Source organism: Theropithecus gelada, chromosome 8 (assembly GCF_003255815.1).
Source record: "Theropithecus gelada isolate Dixy chromosome 8, Tgel_1.0, whole genome shotgun sequence".
NCBI classification, from domain to species: domain Eukaryota; kingdom Metazoa; phylum Chordata; class Mammalia; order Primates; family Cercopithecidae; genus Theropithecus; species Theropithecus gelada.
The window spans coordinates 62,876,376-62,885,030 of record NC_037676.1 but is presented as its reverse complement, the minus strand read 5'-3'; positions in this window follow the sequence as shown (position 1 = coordinate 62,885,030).

The window sequence follows — 8,655 nt, the reverse complement described above, 5'->3', positions numbered from 1 at the left end:
GGGGCCGCGCGCGCCCGCCGCCGGCTCCCTCCGGGCCGCGCCGCGCCCGCGCCCGCGCGCCGCCACCTGACGTCAGGCGCGCCTGGCATAATTTATGCAAGAATTCGGCCGGGGTGGCGGAGGCCGAGGGAGAGGCCGAGAGAAAGGGGGCGGCGCGGAGCTGCAGGGCCGCGGGCCGCAAGGGCGGGCCGGGCGCCACTTCCCGTCCCCGGGCGGGCGCCGGCGCTGCAGGCGGGTCCGCCGGCCGGTGCGCCGCTGCCCCGCAGCCTTCCTTGCCCAGCTGCTCGGAGCGCTCGGCCGCGGAGCCCAGGCGCGGGCAGGAGGGGCTGCTGCCACGTCTCCCGCTCAGCACCTTCCCGGAGCCGGGTGCGCCGCCCCGGGGCAGGAAGCGGGGCTCCTCGCCGGCTGCGACCCTCCTGGCCGCGGCGAAGGGTTTCCAACGCTGCGCGGCCGGCGGCGGCCGGAGGTGTCTGGCCGTCTCTGCAGTAATTATCCTTCAACTTGAAATTATTTTCCCACATGAAATTATTCGGAATGGACACGTTCCATTCCAGATGGGCTCGTGCCTGCTTCTCCACATCGCTTTTCCCATCTCTTCGTGGATAGGACACTGGATCCACTACTTAATCAAAAAGTTTAACTAGATGGCATTGATTTTGTCAAATTTGTTACCATACCAAAAAAGAGGGAAAGCAGAGAGCACAATGATTATGAAACAAAGAAATAGGATGCATGCTCATTATTAAACGTGTCGGGACTAGAATGTTTTACTCATTCTTTGGCCAAAATGGCACTTGTATATGATTGCATAGTCTTAAAAATCCGAGCCTCTTATTCCATTTCTCTTCCCGGTACAAAATGAATATTAAACCTGAAGAAAAAAAACATTTTTTATTAATTTTTATTTTAGGAAACAGATTTACAAACATGGATTAAGCCTCTTCTATCTGCAAAATACGGAACTATGTGTTTAAACCATCAATTGTAAACTTTAAGATAATCTTATTAGGTTAAAGATTGCACTTATTTTTAAATCAAGAAAGGAACTCATATCAACCAAAGATTGTCCTATGGCAGGTGCAGACTGAATGGTTATCACTGGACTCCAAAATAAACTGAGAAAATAGCAAAACTGTATAAAATGTACTAATCTCACTCGCTGTTTGATGGTTACACTACCTGTAGTGCTAAGCCTGTAATCACAATATTGTCATTTGGACAAAAGATTAATCAAAACTATCTCATTATGTAACTACTACAACTATTCAGTAAGTTTGATTATCCTAATCACTAAGACATTTATTTTCTGATTTTAGTAATAATTTTATAAATGTCACATTGTATTGTAGTTTGTTAAATGCACTGCTTTTAGCTTGCTTTCATCATATACTTGAGTTTTGTTCTAAAAGAAATGTTTTAATGTTTAAGGAACTTATAGATAATCAAAAAGAAGATAGAAGACAGTACAGAAAGAATTCTGACATTTAAAAAGTTGAAAACACTAAAATCAACTTCCGTCTGTTTTAAACCGGGTATCACAAACGAAGAATCACAATTCTGAGTTAGACTACTGTTTCCATTAAGTTTATATTTCCCAATGAAAGCATATGAAAGGTGCTTTAGGGGTGTATGGGGCGGGGGGTTAAAAACAGGACACAATGTCTAGAAAAAAATCACTAGTACTTGACTATATTAGAATACATTTTTAAAATAATGTGCCATAAAAAATTATGTCTTATCTTTTACAGTGTACCACAGCTCCATGGCAGATGTGCATTTATTTCAAGGCAATTCACAGGAGAAAAAAACATGACATCTACATATAGTGAAATTACAATATTACAAATAACTTGTTATCAACAAATAGTGCCTATGAGGAGATTCCCTGTGCTCTTGTACATTTAACTCGAAAGCTAGGAAACTTCCTTTTAAAATATACCAGTGCCAATGTAAAAACAGTCCTACAGAATGTAAGTCCTCTGACTTATAGTCTATAGTCTACTTATCCTGATCACTGCCCTGAGCCATCATGAAGTCTCTAAGCTTTTAGATGTTGTGGTGGTGTGGCACGTAAGGGGCCTTAAAAAGTAGAAGCCCTCAGGGGCAAACTCCTAGGCAGATCTGGCCTACCTAAATCATACTTCTCACCACACCACCATCACCTCCGCACCCCCCCCCCCCGCAGCCCCCCGCATTCCCCTTTAGGCTGAGATGTTTTTTCTCCATTTGCTTCACTATTGAAGTTTTCCCAATGAGAGTAATTTGAATTCACAAGCTTTCCCTTTAAGTATGCAAATACCTTAGGGTGAGATAAGGGGCTACTGGTCTTTCACAGATGATTGTAAATTGGTTCAATGGGTTGCTTTCCTCCCAACACCTAGCCAGGCTAACAAATTTAGAGACTTAGCCATTCATTCAACTTCGAGTGCCTAAGAGGTTCCAGGATTGGTTCTAGGTACTGGAGATATAGTAGTGAACAAAACAGACAATATGTCCTGCCCTCGTAGAGTTTACAATCTAGTGGATTGGTAGTTTTGATCTGGTGATAAAAGAATGGTAATTTTGGAGTCTGAGCCCTGGAGGAATAGGACAGGCCTGAGTTCCTTGTAGCCAGAGGGCAGTGGAAAGGTACCAAGGACCTGGGAAGGAGGGCATTGAAGAATGGAGTGGGCCAAGCAGAAAGCAATTGAGAAAAATTCCAAAGAAAACATGACCTACTACAAAAAGGTTGTCTAGGCCCTAGGACATGAATAGAAATAGTCTATTTGAAGAGCTCAGACTTAATACTGAATTCCACAGACAAATAAATATCTCTGGAAAAATAGCCCAGAATGTATCCACCTATAATACTTGGTGTGGTAATGTGCGCATCTAAAATAACTGAAAAAACACTCCAACTTCTCAAACACTTAAAAGTCAAGTCCTATCTATATTAAATGTTTCCAACTTTAAAATATTATGTAAATTACACTAATTCCAGTGTTGAGGGCATCCTTCAATACATTTTTGGAACTCATCTTTTGAAATTGTGTTCAGAACCAATTTGCAAGTACTGGAAAATAACTCTCTTTACCACCATATATTTTTCCCGCTCTAAAAACTATTATTCTTCTTCGTTCACCAAATTTACATCCAAATGACTTTGGCTAGCTCCAAACAATATATTTTGCCTCTAAATGATGAAGGTTTACTGCCATTGAAGATACATAAAAAATTAAAATATAGATATAGGGAGGAGTATAAATGCTGAAGAAAGCAGCAAAAAGAAAAGTCTAAAAAACTTTTTCTGCTTCACTGGGATAATGGCATAATCCTCCTCTGTAATTTTTCTTTTTCTTTTTTTTTTTTTTTTTTTTTTTTTGAGATGGAGTCTCGCTCTGTCGCCCAGGCTGGAGTGCAGTGGCGCAATCTCGGCTCACTGCAAGCTCCGTCTCCCGGGTTCACGTGATTCTCCTGCCTCAGCCTCCCAAGTAGCTGGGACCACAGGCGCCTGCCACCACACCAGGATAATTTTTTTTTTTTTTTTGTATTCTTGTATTTTTAGAAGAGACGGGGTTTCACCATGTTAGCCAGAATGGTCTCCATCTCCTGACCTCATAATCCACCCATCTCGGCCTCCCAAAGTGCTAGGATTACAGGCGTGAGCCACCACGCCCGACCTGTAATTTTTTCATGAAGAAGCTGGCCAGGCGCGGTGGCTCATGCCTGTAATCCCAGCACTTCGGGAGCTGAACTGGGTGGATCACTTGAGGTCAGGAGTTTGAGACCAGCCTAGCCCACATGGTGAAAACCTACCTCACTAAAACCACAAAGAAGTTAGCTGGGTGTGGTGGCAGTTGCCTGTAATGCCAGCTACTCTAGAGGCTGAGGCAGGAGAATCACTTGAACTGGAAGGTGGAGGTTGCAGTGAGCCAAGATCACACCATTGCACTCCAGCCAGGGCAACAAGAGCGAAACTCTGTCTCAAAAAGTAGTAATAATAAATAAAAATAAGAAAGAAGCTAGTTGGATATGTAAGTGCTGCTGTATTTGTTAGAAAATTGGTCACTTACCTTTTCATTAAAAAGTTCTATTATGAGGCCAGACACAGTGGCTCACACCTGTAATCCCAGCACTCTGGGAGGCCAAGGCGGAAGGGTCGCTTGAGCTCAGGAGTTTGAGACCAGCCTGGGCAACATAGTGAGACCTCGCCTCTATAAAAAAAATAAAAATTAGCTAAGTGTGGTGGCCCATTCCGGGTGTAGTCCCAGCTACCTGGGAGGTTGAGGCAGGAGGATCACCTGAACCCAGGAGGTTGAGTCTGCAGTGAGCCAAGATCACGCCACTACACTCCAGCCTGGGTGACAGAGCGATACCCCATCTTAAAAAAACAAAAAATTCTATAATTTCATATAGTCTAAAATTATAGTTGCCTATGTGATGTTGCCTTTTCCTTATTAGTTGTACTGCTTTAAAGTTTCTATTTATTTCCTCTTGTACTAATTGAAGTGTACCTGGCTTTGGTTCCTCTTAAAAAAAAAAAAAAAAAAAAAAAATTTTCTTTGTTAGATTTCTGCTCCCAGGTTTTCAACATAGAGAGTATATGAGTATGAATTGATTCCATTATTTTTCAAAATATTTTCTTATACTATACTTGTAGTATCTTCCTGGACTATTTTATTTATTGGGTATATATGTTGTAAAACTTTTTAGTAATTGGCCCATAGTATAGTATCTTTTAATTAAGCAGATAGTATATTGGTTGAAAAACTATTAGCTACAATTCCCATTTTATCTCTATTAGCCCAGAACACTGCTAGGAGCTTTTGCTGGCAATGGTCAAGGTTGGTAAGGTCAACATATCAGGTGAAAAGAAAACCACTATGGCTAGAACTTGGCCGTTGTTGGCTCCTAAACAAAACATGTTCAGCTGAGTTTGAGCCATTCTTTCAGCAAACATTTGTTGAATGCTTACAGTGTGCCAGACTCTAAAATAGCATTGGAGACATGGTAAGGTCCTGTCCTCAAGGAGCTCATGCTGTGTGGCAGCATAAAGTAATAAGTGAGGCTGGGCGTGGTGGTGGCATGTGCCTGTAGTCCCAGCTACTGGAAAGCTGAGGTGGGAGGACCTGCATTCCTGAGTGCAGAAGTTTGAGGCCAGCCTGTGGGTCTCTAAAATATATATATATACTCATTTTTAGAAGATTCCAGATTCATCTCCTGCATCAGAAAAAAAAAAAAAAAAACAGGAAGTGATTTTTGCTACCTGGGACATCAGGGACAGCTTCCTAGAAGATGAGAGCCTTACATTGTGTCTTCAGTAAACACAATAACTCATCAGAATAGGGAGGTTCATCAGAACAAGCAGGGGAAGAGGGATTCCCAAGAAGACAACAGTGGTTTCATAGCCCAATGAGTCCAGGCCACTGCAAGTGGATCTATTGGGAGTGGAACATGGAGGTTGAGCCAATCTTCCTCCACAATGTTCTCTGATCCTCTCAGGATGGGTTGGCTGTTCTTCCTTTGTTCTCCCAAGGATGCCCATCTCCATCGATACACACTTATGTTGAATTATAGTTAATTCTTATTCTATCTTACCATTGGTCTGTAAGCTTCTGGGGAACAATGACTGTGCCCTGTCTTTTAGTACCCCCAGGTCCCATAGAGCCTTCCATGTAGAAGGAACTCAGTAAACGCTTACACATTTGTTTAAGTGGCAGGGGTAAGGAGGTAGTAGATTAGACTAGATAAGTAGAAAGGTCCAAGGAGAGCTCTAGACTTCTCCCCAAAGGTTATGGACAGCCATTGGAGAGTCTTCATGTGAGAGAGTAACAGGTCAGATCTGTACTTCGAAATATCTCTCTGGTAGGGTGAAGAATGTGGAAAACTAGACTGGAAGCAGGGAGAAAAGTGAGGAAGACCTTCTAAGACAAGAAGAGGGAAGATACAAAAGCTACTGCCTATTTCTTTGCACTGTCTAGACTCAAGATTATTACTAACTGCATGTCGTGTGGGCTGACTTCTGATGAGAGAAGAGAAAACAGAAGCAAAGGCCCGCTCCGCCCTGTGGTAGAGGACGGCAGTGCTCTGTCTAGAGGGAGCAGTGATAGGGAGCTCTAGGGGCAACAGTTCTAAAGTGGCACTGCCTCCAACCTGGACTGTGCCCCTTTGGCTCTTCTCCCCTCAGTTGCCAGTTCCAGTATTCTATAACTTGCTGTTACCCACCTTAATCTAAGTAATATTGGGCCACTCATTGTGTCCATTTCTAGTCTAATAAGTGGACATTTCTACTGCTAACTTAACTAATTATGAAATATAAGCCTGTAATCCCAGCACTTTGGGAGGCCGAGATGGGCGGATCACGAGGTCAGGAGATCGAGACCATCCTGGCTAACACGGTGAAACCCCGTCTCTACTAAGAAATACAAAAAATAGCCGGGCGAGGTGGCGGGCGCCTGTAGTCCCAGCTACTCGGGAGGCTGAGGCCGGAGAATGGCGTGAACCCGGGAGGCGGAGCTTGCAGTGAGCTGAGATCCGGCCACTGCACTCCAGCCTGGGCTACAGAGCGAGACTCCGTCTCAAAAAAAAAAAAAAAAAAAAAAAAATATTTTTACAAAGCATTTAAACTGAAAAAGTATAGTGTATGATTCACCAATGGTTATTGGCACTTACTGTGCATTGTACACTGTGCTGGGTGCTGTAAACACAATAATAAAGCAAACCCCACCCTGGAGGGGGCTCTGTGCATCTATTGGGGGGGCAGGAATTTAAGCATGTCTTTACAACTAAAATGTGTGCAATTGTGGTATTATTGGGTACAGTGATAGCTCAGAAGATGGGATGACTAAGTCTGAGCAGGAGAGGCTTCAACAGAGGAGATGACATTTAAACTGAGCCGAGCCTGGCTGGACTCTGCAGATGGCAGAGTGTGGGGAGGCCCACCAGGCAGGAAAGCCAGCAGAGACATGCATGGGACAGATGGGACAGCACCAGGCTAGTGTCAGCACTGCAAGTAATTTGGCTCAGTTAGAGCACAGCACACACAGGGGGAAAAAGTGAAGATTGAAGGGACAAGTTAGAAAGGGTTTGTAGCATATGAAGAAATGTTTACCTTATCCTCTAGGTCATGAGGAGGCACAAAAAGATAGTGAGCAGGAAAACGATGGGAACAGAGAACCAAACTGCAGGGTAGGTTGAGGGTGAGTAAACATCAGTGACATGCCCAGCACGTGATGGGGCCCTAGACCAGGGCAGCATTTGAGGTGGGAGAGATCAAGGAATAGATGTGAGAGATGTTTAGGTGATGTGTTTGGTAAGATTTGATGAATGGCTGAAGTTGGGAAGTGAATGAAAGGGAAGGGTGAAGATTCCCTTTTAGGTTTCCACCGGCCTTGCATCACTAACCAAGATAAGAAATGGAGGCGAGAGCAGCTTGTGGAAAAACACAGAGCTTTGGTGTGGGAATTCCTTTAGAGGCGGTTTGTGGAATATTCAAATGGGGATGTCTGTTAAGTAAAAAACGGGAACTTAGAAGGTTAATCTGGCCTGGAGATACAGGTGTAAGAATTATGAGGTATGAACAGTACTTAAGTCCACTGAAATGGATGGGATTGAGTGGGAACTCATGTGACAGGTGAGGAAATCAGGCTGATGAAAAGGATCGTTTTTATTTTCTATTACTGTATATAGAACCACTCCAAAATTTACTGGCTTAAAACAAATTATGATTTATCTGGTGGGTTACCTGGGGGTTGCACTCAATTGAAAAAGCTGGGGTAGTTGAGCCTCTCTCTCTGCCTATCTCTATCTCTGTCTCTCTCCACTTGCTTTTTCATCTTGGTCATCCTGATGACATAGCAGTCTCTGTTTCAATAAGGCAAGCCCCAGTACACAAGTACTTATCAGTCCTTTGCCTGCTTCGGGTTTGCTGATGTTCTACTGGCCAAAGCAATCCCACGGTCAAGCCCAGAATCAATGTGGAAAGGAATTGGAAACCCCTAGAGGTGACATTCATTGGGGAACACTGCTTATAGGCAGAAAAACCAATAAAAGATGACATTAAAAGATAAGCCAATGAAGAAAAATTACAGAGATCAGTCTGAAAGGAAAAGTGAGACCTCGAGGTAAAAGTGCTTCTAGAAGGGAAGGAGCAATGGTGTCAAAGGTCATGGAGAGATCAGGTAGGAAACAAATGAAAAGCCTCCATTGGATTTGGTTGTTGTTAACCTTTTCAGTTTCAAGTGTTGAGAGTAGAAGGTAGATTGCAAAGGGGTGAGAAGTTAGTGGGAGTTGAGGACATAGACAGCTGTTTTATTAGAAGCTTGGTTATAAAATGAAGAGACCTGGGATAGTATATAGAAAGAACTTACATTAAAGAGAGGCTAGTAGCTTTTTGTTTTTGTTTTGTTGTTTTAATATCAAAGTGATAAGCATTCTTCTAGACTAAGAGACAGGAGCCAGGGGTAGGGAGAGAACAACTACATAGGAGAGTAAGGTTTTGGGGGCCAGGAGAGGAGATCAAGTTCAGGGTTGATGGGAGCAGTTATACCTATTTTTCTGAAATCAAAGAAAGATTGGTTAAAATGGCGGTAAGTTTATAGGTTGGAGTGCAGACAGGTGGAAGACTGCTTAGCAAATTCATTTATAATATCTTCTATTTTTCTTACCAATTCAGTG